At 39.6% G+C, this 14328-nt stretch overlaps 1 pseudogene across 1 annotated transcript; it reads left to right on the forward strand.

Moving 5' to 3' along the window:
• The first annotated feature begins 334 nt into the window (after window positions 1-334).
• LOC307096029 (ubiquitin carboxyl-terminal hydrolase 10-like) lies at window positions 335-11270 on the forward strand (annotated as a pseudogene). The gene is made up of 3 exons: window positions 335-426; window positions 8641-10708; window positions 10964-11270. The product of its transcript is annotated as a ubiquitin carboxyl-terminal hydrolase 10-like (transcript).
• The last annotated feature ends 3058 nt before the right edge of the window (window positions 11271-14328 follow it).

A 14328-nucleotide genomic window follows, 5' to 3' on the forward strand; every position in this document is an offset into this window, starting at 1 on the left:
GCCCCTGTCCGAGGAGTGGCAGTCCTGCACAGCCTGCACTGATCCAAGGAACAGCAGCCACACAAGCAGCCTGTCCCCTGTCCAAGGAGCAGCAGCCACATCAGCAGACTGCCCATGTCAGAGGAGTGGCAGTCCTGCACAGCCTGCACTGATCCGAGGAGCAGCAGCCACATGCAGTCTGCAAATGTCCGATAAGCAGCAGGTGGGTGAGTGGCCCACCCCCATCTGAGGAGCAACAGCCGCATGTGCAGCTCACTCCTGCCTGAGGAGCAGCAGCCATGCAAGCAGCCTGTCCCCCATCCAAGGAGCAGCTGCACGAGGAGCCCACACTTATATGAGGAGTACCAACCCAGCAAGCAACCTGCCACAGTCCAAGAACTGGCAGCCTCACGAGCAGCCTGTCCTGATCCGAGGAGCAATAGTCAGGTGAGCAGTCTGCCCCTGTCCGAGGAGCAGCAGCCATGTGAGCAGCCCACCTCTGTCCAAGGAACAGCAGCTGTTCTAGCAGCCTCCCACACCAGCCAGAGGAGACACCACTACTGCAAACAGCACCCACTAGAGGAGCCGCTGCCAACTGAGCAGCAGCTGCTTCAGCAACTGCCTGAGGAGCAACTGCAGCCCAAGGAGCCACTGCCAAGCAAGGAGCAGCCCCTGCATGACTCGACATCTAGATCAGTTGGTGAGACCAAAAATGGGTAGACAAAGAAACTCCCAAAGGAAAGAAAAGGAGGAATCACCAGAAAAACAGCTAAGCAAAACAGAAGCAAGCAATATGTCAGAAAAAATTCCAAATAAGGGTCATACAGTTCATAAACCAGATGGATAAAAAAAATCAACAACTTATGTAAGAATCAAGAAGAAATGGATGAAAAAATAAATAACTTATTTAAGAATTAAGAAGAAATGAAGAGTGATATAGCTGCAATAAAAAACACCATGGAAAGTTTCAACAGTAGACTAGGAGAAGTGGAGGACTGAATTAGTGAATCAGAAGACATGGAAGCAAAGCACACACAATGTGAATTGCAATTGGAGAAAAAAAATTAAAAGACAGGAGGAGAGCCTAAGGGAGCTATTGGGCAACATGAAACAAAGCAACATACAAATAATAGTGGTGCCAGAACAACAGGAATAGGAACAAGGGCTATAAAACCTATTTGAAGAAATAATGTCAGAAAACTCCTGATGAGGGGAAGAAATAAGTCACACAAGCACAGAGAGTCACAAACAAGATGAACCCGAAAAGACCCACACCGAGACACATCATAATTACGATGACAAATGTTCAGGACAAAAAGAATCTTAAAGGCTGCAAGAGAGAGACAGAAAGTTACATACAAGGGAGCAACCATTAGATTATGAAATGATTTCTAAATAGTAACACATCAGGCCAGAAAAGAATGGAAGGAAATTTACAAAGTGATGCAAAGCAAGAGACTGAATCCAAGAACACTCTATCCAGCAAGGCTATCATTCAAAATTGAAGGGGAAATAAGGAGCTTCACTAACAAAAAAAGGCTAAGGGAGTTTATCACTACCGAGCCAGCAATGCAGGAAATGCTAAAGGGACTGGTATAAAAAGGGAAGAAAGAACACAGGCACAAAAAATAAAAATGGCTACAAACAAGTACCTTTCAATAATAAATTTAAATGTAAATGGACAAAATGCTCCAATAAAAAGACATCGAGTGAGTGAATGGATAAAAAAAAAAAACATGACGCATATATATGCTGTCTGCAAGAGACACACCACAACACAAGGGACTCACACAGACTGGAAGTGAAGGGATGGAAAAATATCTTCCAGACAAATGGAAATGAAACAAACAAACAAAAAAAAAACCAACTTGGGTAGCAATACTTATATCTGACAAAATAGACCTCAAAGTGAAGGCCATAACAAGAGATAAGGAAGGCCATTTCATAATACTAAATGGATTGATACAACAAGAGGACATAAGCCTGATAAACATATATGCACCCAATGCAGGAGCACCCAAATACATAAAAAAACTCCTGGAAGATATCAAGGGAGAGATCAACAACAATACAATCATAGTAGTGGACTTTAGTATATCACTGACATCAATGGACAAATCCTCTAGACAAAAAATCAGCAAAGAAACAGCAATCCTAAATGATTCACTAGATCAGATGGACCTAATTGACACCTTCAGAACATTTCACCCCAAAGCCACAGAATATACGTTCTTCTCAAGTGCACATGGAACATTTTCAAAAATAGACCACATATTGGGTCACAAGCAAAGTCTCCCCAAATTAAAGAATATTGAAATCATATCAAGCATTTTCTCAGACAACAATAACATAATATTGGAAATAAACTACAATAAAAACAGCCCCAAAAATTCAAACATTGGAAGCAGAATAGCATGCTATTAAACAGTGATTGGGTTACCAGAGAGATCAAAATTAATTTTAAAACATACTGGAAACTAATGACTATAAAAACACAACAATCCAAAATCTACGGGACACAATGAAAGCATTCCTAAGAGGGAAGTTTATAGCCCTACAGGCCTACCTCAAAAAAAAAAACAAAAAAAAAAAAAACAAACAAGAAAAAAATGGTAATAAATCATCTAATTCTACAACTCAAAGAATTATAAAGAGAGCAACAAGAAAAGCCCAGTGTGAGCAGAAGTAAGGAGATAATAAAGATCAGAGGAGAAATAAATGACATAGGGACCAAAAATACCAAAAGATCAATGAAACCAAGAGCTGGTTCTCTGAAAGAACAAATAAGATTGATGAACCTCTAGCCAGGCTCACCAAGAAGCAAAGAGAGAGGACCCAAATAAGCAAAATAGAAATGAAAGAGGCAAAATAACAACAGACCCAAAAGAAATACAAAGGATTGTTAAAAAATACTATGAACAACTCTATTCTAACAAACTAGGCAACCTGGAGGAAATGGACATATTCCTAGAAAAATACAATCTTCCAAAACTCAATCAGGAAGAACCTAAAAATCTCAATAGGCTGATAACTATGGAAGAAATTGAAGCATTAATAAAAAAGCTTCCAGCAAACAAAAGCCCAGGGCCAAACAGCTTCACAGGGGAGTTTTACCAAACATTCAAGGAAGAACTAAAACTTATCCTCCTCAGACTATTCCAAAAAATTCAAGAGGAAGGAACACTTCCAAGCTCATTCTATGAAGCCAGCATTATCCTAATACCAAAACCAGATAAAGACAACACAATGAAAGAGAATTACAGGCCAATATCCCTTATGAACATAGATGCCAAAATCCTCAAAAAAATTCTACCAAATTCGATCCAGCAGTACAACAGAAAGATCATACAGCATGACCAAGCAGGATTAATCCCGGGATGCAAGGATGGTAAATTATCTGCAAATCAATAAACTAGATATATCACATAAACAAATTGATAGATAAAAATCAAATAGTCATATCAATTGATGCAAAAAAAGCACTTGACAATATCCAACACCCTTTCTTGATAAAAACTCTCATTAGGGTGGGAATAGAAGGATCATACCTCAACATAATAAAAGCCATATATGACAAACCCACAGCCAACATCATACTCAATGGGCAAAAACTAAAACCATTTCCCCTTAGAACAGGAACAAGACAGGGATGTCCACTCTCATCACTCATGTTCAACATAGTATTGGAAGTACTAGCCATTGCGATCAGACAAGAAGAAATAAAAGGAATCCAAATTGGAAAAGAGAAAGTAAAACTGTCCTTATTCGAAGATGACATGATATGGTACATAGAAAACCCTAAAGCGTCCATCAAAAAAATATTATTAGACTTAATAAATGAATTCGGCAATGTAGCAGGATACAAAATTAATGCCAAGAAATCTATGGCATTTCTATACACCAATAATGAACTTACAGAAAGAGAGACTAAAAAAGCAATCCCATTTACCATCGCACCAAAAAAATTAAGAAACCTAGGAATAAACTTAACTAAGGAGGTAAAAGACCTATACATGGAAAACTATAGGACACTGAAAAAAGAGATAGAGGAAGTCATAAACAGATGGAAGAACATACCATGTTCATGGATTGGTAGAATCAACATCATTAAAATTTCCATACTACCCAAAGCAATCTATAGATTCAATGCACTTCCCATGAAAATACCAAAGGCGTATTTTGCAGACCTAGAACGAACTTTCCAAAAATTCATCTGGAATTAAAAAAAGACCCCAAATAGCTGCAGCAATCCTGAGAAAGAAGAGCAAAGTAGGTGAGATCTCAATACCAGATATCAAGCTGTATTACAAAGCCATTGTTCTCAAAACAGCCTGGTACTGGCACAAGAACAGACATATAGATCAATGGAATAGAATAGAGAACCCAGAAATCAACCCAAAAGACTATGCTCAATTAATATTTGACAATGGAGGCATGAATATACAATGGAGTCAAGACAGTCTCTTCAATAAATGGTGTTGGGAAAATTGGACAGATACATGCAAAAAAAATCAAACTAGACCACCAACTTACACCATACACAAATATAAACACAAAATGGATAAAGGACTTAAACATAAGACAGGAAACCATAAAAATATGAGAGGAATTCACAGGCAGCAAAATATCAGACATATGCCAAAGCAATTTCTTCACTGAAACTGCTAATTGGGACTACATCAAAATAAAAAGCTTCTGTACAGCAAAAGAAACCATAAACAAAACAACATGAAAGCCCACTGCATGGGAGAATATATTTGCCAATGTTATCACCCATAAGGGTTTAATCTCCAATATTTACAGGGAACTCATGCAAGTTAACAAAAGGAAGATAAACAACCCAATCAAAAAATGGGCAACGGACCTAAATAGACACTTTTCAAAGGAAGACAGAAGGAAGGCCAAGAGGCATATGAAAACTGGCTGAAAGTTACTAATCATCAGAGAGATGCAAATCAAAATGACAATGAGGTACCATCTCACACCTGTCAGAATGGTTATCATCAACAAATTAACAAATGAATAGTGCTGTCGATGATGTGGAGAAAAAGGAACACTCGTGCACTGCTGGTGGGAATACAGACTGGTGCAGTCACTGTGGAGAACAGTATGGAGTTTCCTCAAAAAACTAAAAATGGAACTCCCATTTGACCCAGTGATCCCACTTCTGGGAATATATCCCAAGAAACTAGAAACACCAATTAGAAAGGATATATGCACCGCTATGTTCATAGCAGCACAATTTACAATAGCTAAGATTTGGAAACAGCCTAAGTGCCCATCAGCAGATGAGTGGATTAGAAAACTATGGTACATCTACACAATGGAATACTACACAGCGGTAAAAAAGAAGTTCTTTCCATTTTCAACAGCATGGATGGAACTGGAGAGCATTATGCTAAGTGAAATAAGCCAGAGAAAGATATATATCACATGATCTCACTCATTTATGGAATATAATGAACAACGTAAACTGATGAACAAAAATAGATCCAGGGACCGAAAAACATTGATCAGACCATTAAACCTCAGAGGCAAGGTAGGAGAGGGTGGGAGTAAGGGGGAGAGATCAACCAAAGGACTTGTATGCATGCATACAGTATAAGCCTAACCAATGGACACAGAAAACAAGGGGGTGAGGGCATGAGTGGGGGAGATGGGAGGGTAATGGGGGAATAAGGACACATATGTAACACGTTAATCAATAAAGAAATTAAAAAATTAAATAAAATAAAAAAAACCAAAAAAAATGAAAGACAACATGAACAACAGCAGCACTCATTACATCAGGAAATTATAGTGGGAATGGCGTTTTATTCATTTCACAAATTCTTGATGAAAGCTATAGTTTAAGTTTTGTTGGTAATGGTTCTTTGGATGGAAAACAAAAGGACATTTCTGTATTATTAGTCAATCTGTATTTAAGCCTGTTTTTCTTAGTGTAGTTTTTACATTTGACTAACACAAGTATTTTGATTTTTATATCTGGATATCTCCATATTAAGTATTTTTACAAATGCCAAAACAAAGGAAGCTGAAGAAGAACACATTTCAATGATACTCCCAATGGGGTCAACAGAACCTATAAATATTTATATAATCCATTACTTAATGTCAAATCAATCATTGTCAATCATTTCCATGGCCTATAATCTCCCCACAGATATTAAATAAAACCTAACTCTTCAATGCCAAAAGAAAAAGAAGATACAACAATTATAAACATCAACACACCTAACAGCAGGGCCCCAAAATATATGAAGCAAAAGCTGATAGAATCAAAGGGAGAATATATACTTGTACAATAATATTTGGCAGTTGAAATACCTGACATTATATAATTGATAAAATAATTAGACAGGCTATTATTAATAAGGCAAAAGAGGTCATGAACAGCAGTATAAATAAAATGGTCCTTACATATATAGAACACTCCACCAAACAATGCATAATGAACATTTTTTTCTCAGGTGGACATGAAACATTCTCCAAAATAGACCATATGTGGGTCCACAAAATAAGTCTCAATTAATACAAAAAATATTAAAAGTATACAAAGTCCATTCCTTAACCATAAGAGAATGAAACTAAAAATTAAACCTGGTGGACATTATGCTAAGTTAAGCCAGGCACAAAAGGGTAAACACTGTGTGATTTCACTTGTATGAGTGTGCTGCAAATTTTTTAAAAATTCATTTTTCCTGATACCTCAACATGCCCACAGTCTGAGAACACCTCATGTAGGTGAATAGGTGCATCAGTGTGATAAGGCTGGTCCTTGACATATGTTCCCTTTCTTCCTCTTCCCTGACTGTGACTACATTCAAATGTACAAATAAAATCCCCTTATCAAGATTTTTAGAGTGGCTTATATGTCTCAGTAGTTAAAGTTTTTTCCTCTCTTTGTATGTTTGCCTAACAAGCTCCTGGTGGTTCTGAGCGGCCCCTATGGTTCACTGTGACCAATGACCTCTCTCTCTAGGGTGTCCCAGTCAACCTGAGAGAAGCTGGGGTCTATATAAAGGACAGCAATGATGGCCTCAAATTGTCTGATATATTTTTTAAAATATTTTATCATTTAATTTTGTTATTTAATTTTAAGGAGGCAACTCTTAGTACATCAATTGGGAGCAACTAAAAAGTGCCCAAGCACATTACAGGAGATTTCTAATCTTGCTTAAGAAAAGAAAGTGGGGAATAGATTGATTATACTTGGGACTGGGGCCATCTTAGGGAGAGGTTGCCTAGAGGCACTGGCTCCTTCCCCTCCTTTCCCCCCCTCTAATAAATCAGAGACAGAAACGGAAGACCACAGCTTCAAGTAACTAAAAGCCTAAGAAAAGGGGAGGGGTGAAACTGTAGCTTTAGGATGCTATATGCCCAAAGGTAGGAAGAAGAGGAAGGTTGAAGCCTTATGTACTGAATATACTAGTATTCTACATCTATCAAACGTCATGTAAGCCCTAGATTACTTATTGGTTTAAAAATAATCCCCTAGCATCATGGAGAAAAAAGTTAATAAATACATTATTTATACATACATATCATATTTTAATATAAATGTATAATAAATTATATATGTATATCTAATATGTAAATAAATTTTTTAAAGTTCCATAATTTGATCCATTGGAAATCCAAAATTTATATATAGAAAGGGCACACTGATTGGCTTTTGTGAATTCTACAATCTAGGTTCTAAATTAATTTTAACAATTGGTAAAAAGCAACAATTGACAAAATCTCATGGATTTAATACTAGCTCTGAAATTATACCTTTATCTGGGAATCCCACTAAATTTACACATTGTTCTCCATATAATCTTTAAAAATAACAAAATAAATAGAGGAAAATGGCTACTTTAATTGTAGGCTTGCCTAAATTTCTTATAGTCCTGGTGCCCATAGATTATCAAACATAATAAATAAAAATTAAAGTAAATCTTTAACACAAATTGGAATAATGAAATTATATCATTTGGACTTCTAGTTAAAATAGTTATTATGGTCCAATGCAAGTTAAAAATAGGGCCTTCTACAATTAAAACTTATTATATAAAACGTAGTTAATTAAAGGAGTTATTATTCTCACTGCTTCTCCATCTGATAGCCCAAATTTGCTTGTTCCTAAACCTGAAAAAAATAAAGGGTACCTTATGATTGATTACTACAAATGTAATGATTGGCTTCCATCCAAGGCTTTCATATCTAATGTTTAATATTATTAAAATTACTAATTCTATTCAATCAACAACAGGTAAATATTTTACTTTTATAGATTAGGTAATATATTCTATTCAGTGCCTATTTCAACAGCCTTTCAGCTATAATTTGTTTCTACCCCCAAAGGGATAAAATATACCCTTTTCAGGCTACCTATGGGGTACTCCAACGGCTTGGCTATCACACAAAATCTTTGCAGACCCCATCTTGAATACATACATATTTCTCTGGAAACGCAAGAATGACATTGCATTGATAACATCCTCCTCCAAAGAGATTCATTTGACTCACGTATTAATGACAATATTTTTTAGTTCTTTTGGGGTTCTAGTGTCAACATTTTCCTCATTTAAAATTTTTACTTACTAGTACAGTGTATATGCTGGTGAGAAAATGGCCGCTGTGGGGGGTGGGGCGGGAACCAGTGTGAAGAGTCAGGAGAACAGAAAGGCTCATTGAAACCTTCCATGGCCCACAATATATTTTTGGAGATTTTAGTTCTGATGAATTCAACCAGTTCTTTGAGATTCCTTGTTCTTCAATTGAGCTTCCTCCATACAATGTAACAGTTCTGTGCTACCTGATGGACAAGAATATCAGAGAACTGAGTTTGATGTTAATGAAGTAATTGAACTCAATGACACTTTGTAGAGAACTCCCAACCACAGTATTTCAAGCAAATTGAATCCTCAGGCCATGGAATTTATTCTTAGTTGCACAACTTCCAAAAAGACCCCTCCCTGATGGTGTAGCTAAAGAAGCAAAGTACAGCTCCATTGATTGCCAGTACCCAGGGTCTGCCCTTGCTCTGGATCATAGGTACAACATGGAGGCTGAAGTTTTGGAAAATAATGGTGTCTCTGGTGATGTTGGAAAAAGGGAGCATAAAAAGAAGAAAAAAACGTCCACCTGGATATTATAGTTACTTGAAAGATGGCTGCGAGGGTAGTATTTCCATGGAAGCCCTAGGGTCAATGGGCATACCAATCCAGCATGTAGAATTGATGGGTGATATACTCTTACTGGGGACACCCAGGACTGCAGCAGCCCTAAGTATTCCAAAGAGTTAGTCAGTAATGCTGTGCCTGGTGGGTCTTTCCTCAGAGCCCTGAACAGCAATGCTTGGAGTGAAGGATAGCCTTAGGGCCATCAGGGGCCTGACTTTGTACAGTCCTGCCTCCCTGCAGAAGCTGGCAGGGACAACCTGTTGTGGACAGCTGTAGTTCACCCTTATGTTGGCACTGATACTACTGAAAACCTTGGAGTTGCTAATGGACAAATACTTAAATCCTCGGGTGAGGGCTCGACCTCCAATGGGATGGAGTTGTACAATGTGGAAAGCATGACTCAGATCCAGCTAAAGCTGAGAGAGCTTCCCCTCTTGCTGATGCCCTGGCCTCTGTGGTGGATACCACTCCCATCAATCAGTCTAAGTCATGGGCCAGTCTTTTCCATGATTCTAAACCCTCTTCCTCCTCGCCTGTGGCTTCTGTGGAAACTGAGTCCCCTGGACTCTGAAAAGCAGGCTGAAGTCATGAAAAGGCTTGTTCCAGTTTCAGAGGCTCCTGTAGCCATTAAGGTTGGAGAGTTACTGGGGAATGTAACCCTAATACATAAGCCAGTATAATTGCAACCCCATGTGTTGATCAATAAAGGAAACTGCTCCTACATTAATGCTACACTATGGGCACTGATTGCTTGCCCTCTGATGAAGTTCATTCCTCTGTATTCAATAATGCAAAGACCTTGTACGTCGACATCCATGATGTGTGTTTGGCTAAGGAATGAGTTTACAAATATGCCAGTATTTCCAAAACCCAGACAAGCACTTGGGAATAAAATCATGAGGGATATCTGCCCTGGAGTTGCCTTTGAACCCACATATATGTATAGACTCCTTACAGTCATCAAATTGAGCCTGTCTGAAAAGGATAGACAAGAAGATGGAGGAATACATAGGCTTCATTCTAAATGAACTTCATGAGGAAATGTTGAAACTAAAGAAACTTATCTCACCAAATAATGAAAAACTCACAAAAGCCACTCAATGAACGAGGAAGAGCAGGAAGAACCAGGCGACAGAAGTGAGGATGAATGAGAGCAAATGGGCCCCAGAAATAAGACTTCAGTCACTCGCCAGGTGGACTTTGTTCAGACCCTAGTCACTGGCATTTTTGGTGGACACATCAGGTCTGTGATTTACCAGCAGAGTTCAAAAGAATCTGCCACTTTGTAGCCATTTTTTTTACCTTGCATATCCAGTCTGACAAGATATGTACAGTCCAGGGTATCCAGTCTGATGAGATATATACAGTCCAGGATGCACTGGAAAACTTTGTAGCAAGAGAATATTTCCGAGGTTATACTGCAAAAAACAAAACAAAACAAACAAAAAAACAATACAAGAGCTTGAGATCAGTTGAACAGTGACTCTGGAAAAACTTCTTCCTGTCCTCCTGCTGCACCTGAAATGATTTGATTACAAGAAGACTCTTGAATATCCGAAGTTTATAAAAAAATATTGAATATCGCCCTAGCCAGTTTGGCTCAGTGGATAGAGCATTGGCCTGTGGACAAAACAGTCTAGGATTCTATTCCGGTCAAGGGCATGTACCTCGGTTGCAGGCTCCTCCCCTGTCCAGGCCCTGGTCAGGGCTCATGCAGGAGGCAACCAATTGATGTGTTTCTCTCACATCGATGATGTTTCTCTCTGTCTTTCCCTCTCTCTAAAAAAATCAATGGAAAAATATCCTTGGGTGAGGATTACCAAAAACAAACAAAACAAAACAAAAATTGAATATCTTGTGGGCTTGGATATTAGTAAAGAACTGCTTTCTCCAGGAGTTAAAAATGAGAATTTTAAATGCCACAGAACCTATAGAGCATTTGCAGTAGTCTACTACCATCATGGCAGCAGTGTGAAGGGTAGTCATTGCAATGCAGATGTCTTCCAGATTGGTCTGAATAGGTGGCTGCGCATTGATGACCAGACACACAAGGTGATTATTCAGTACCAGGTGGTGAAGCCCATTGCTGACTGCACAGCCTACCTTCTCCATTGTTGCTGAGTGGACCTTCTGTAACACCTTTTTGCTGTGGGTGCCTGACACCTGCTTATAGAACACCAACTCTCACTGACTTCCTTCCTCTCTTTAGTGTCTCTTCAGGGAGAAACTCTCCCTTTTGCAAAAAAAATTGAATAGAATGAAAAGGAGATGCCTTGGGGTTTGTGCATAGCATAATTTGTGTTTTCTTATAACTTGCAAGTCAAAATAATTTGGTTGAAACAGAATGTCACTTGATTTAATAAAACATACAAAAACTCATAATTCTGAAGTAATGCTGATTCCTGGGTAAGAACGGGGACTTGCATTTGATTCCTAGTCTGATTACTTAGCAAAATAAATTCTGCACCAGCAACAACACTTTAACTTTGTGAAAATGAATTTCATCTTTCCTTAATAAGCAAAATTTTTAATCTGTCACAATTTCCCCCCCCCAACCTTTAGTTTTTGATAGATGATAAAATGAGCCAGTTATCTGAAAAGAAATAGCTCTTCAAAAGAAAAATAAAGACAAAAAATAAGTTTCTGTTCCCAACAGGAAAAATACATTTTAATAATTGTGTGATGAGAATCTGCTTATGTACACATTGCAGATCCAATATTTGAAGTTAAGGAGTTAGTCACATAGATGGGTGATTGTAACTTTATTGCCATTAAAAGGTTTTAAATTGCACTCATGCTTCTGTGTGCACATAATGAAATATGGGCAAAATAATGAAGATTGATCTTTCCTTAAGTCTGCTTTGTTTAATTCTGCTGCCTGCTCTTTTATAATGCTATGTCTCTAATTGTACACAGTTTACTAGTAGTGATACCTAGGAGTATATAAGTTGTTGCTCATCAATAAAAATCACAAAGTTGATTTACAAAATAAGTTGTAAAAATTTACTTACAAATTAAAATTAAGAGGTACTCTTGCTTGTGCCATTAGAAACTCCTTCACTAAATATACTTTAGCAACTTCTTCTCATGCCTCCTGTAGTCTCTGGACCACCAATGATGGCCATTAGTTGCCCCAATGCTTCTGATGCAAAATATTGCCCTCTTTTCCTTGGCATCACACTATACAATATTAAAACAACAAATAAATGACTACCTACTGGGCTGTCTTGGAAATAGAGGCCTTCACAGACTCTGAACCTGTGACCCCCATACCCAGCTACCCATTATGCTTTGGGTCATGAAAACAGCAGGTCACAACCTCAGCACATCTAACAAGGCCTTCTTGAGACAGGTTGGAAACAAATCTGGGCCCTTTGGTATATTCCACCTGCAGGTGGGGGTAGCTTCCCTTGTCTTCAGTGTCATGCCAGATGCCAAGGTAAGAAAGGAGGTCACTCCTCCACTTGACCCCTTGAGTATCTGGTAGCCCCTTGGGATTAACTGAGTGAACAGCAATGTGAGTTCATAGTCTGTGCAAATGGTACTGCTATCACACATGATGGAGTTTAATGGAATGTTGCTGCTGTCCATCCCTTAGTTAGAAAGCCCTAATAAAGGACAGAACCCAAGAAACAACACACAAGGCCAAACTCCAAGCAGTTTCCTTAAGGCAGAATGCCCTGATCAACAAATGGCACCATCTTCACATGTATTATTAACTACTAGGGGCCAAGTGCACGAATTCATGCACCTTGAAAGAAACTGTGGGCCTAGAGGCTGCAGTGGGCACAGGGGCAGGACTCAACCCATCCTCCACGCCCCCGCCTGGCCTCTCCCACTACAGCCCCCAGTCCCCTGTCTGCAGGCAGCCCTGCTCCCGCTGCTCCTGCTACCAACCACTGATGGCGCAGAGCAATTAGGGCCGGCGCTGTCAGCAGGTGCAGGTGCGAGTAGCGGCTGCTGCCCCCATTGCCTCTCAGGAGCAGGGGGAGGTGGAGAAGCCCTGAGGGGTGATCAGGGCTGGCAGCCGCTGTTTGCACCTGCTGATGGCGCTGAGCAATTGAGGCCAGCACCAGGTGTCAGCAGCGGGTGCGAGCAGGGCCAGCCCTGGCAGCAGGTGTGAGCACCAGGTGGGACCACGGCTCGCAGGAGCAAAGAATTTTCAGTAACTACCAGAGGCTCACTCCAATGATAGCGACTGGTGCCCCACCTTGGTCTGGTGCTCCCGTTCACCTGCTCCACCATCCTGCCGTGGCTGATGCCCACCATGTTCTGTGCTCTGCCACCTGCTGCTGACACCCGCCATGTTCCACACCCATGTTCCAAGTGCAATTTAAAACCTTTTAATGGCTCCCTGATGATCAGCACATGTCATAGCGACCAGTTGTTTGGTTGTTCTGCCGTTCAGCCTATTTGCATATTAGCCTTTTATTATATAGGATTGGGCCATTACCTAAAAAGTGTCCCCTTTAAGGTAAAGAGTGCTGAGGATCTCTTACCTCACAGATACCCCAAATGTAAATCAAAATCACACCTGTCTCTGCATATACTAGAAGCCACAATGCAAAGCCTTGCAAGGACCTACTTACTCTCTTCAGAGCTACAGACATCACTGGTAGTACCGAAGACACACATTTCACTTGTTAAAATAAACAATGCTGAACTCTTGGAAAAGGCATTCAACAGAACTTTCATGTCCCTAATAGTCTCAAATAGCCAGTTTAACTGAGAGACATAATGGTGTGTTTAAACAACTCCTTTTTCTAATTCTAGTCCAATGAATAAACTTCTAAAGTTCTCTATCTTGCCCCAGGCTTTAACATATTCTTATAAATTTTCAGTCTTACCCCCACCCCATTAGGGCTGGAGGCCAGATGGAGGAAACATACTCTCCTGAAATTCATTAACCACAGATTGCCTCACAGTTAAAAAGTTGCTTATTTGATACCAAACCTATTTGAACCTAACTTTCCACTAAAAACAAATAAACAGAGAGAAGAAAATGGCGGTGGAGTAGACAGACGGGTCCTGAGGCTTGTCCCGGAGCAGAAAGAAAGAACAGCTGAGGATCGCAAGGGGAGTATTTGTTGGCAAGTTAAGGGACAGCTAAACTCCAGGAGAAGGGGGGCGGGGACTGCTGGACGGGGTTCCCCTGACCAGCAGCACCCACAGCGGCTGG

Source organism: Cnephaeus nilssonii (genome assembly GCF_951640355.1).
Source record: "Cnephaeus nilssonii genome assembly, chromosome: X".
In the NCBI taxonomy this organism is placed as follows: domain Eukaryota; kingdom Metazoa; phylum Chordata; class Mammalia; order Chiroptera; family Vespertilionidae; genus Cnephaeus; species Cnephaeus nilssonii.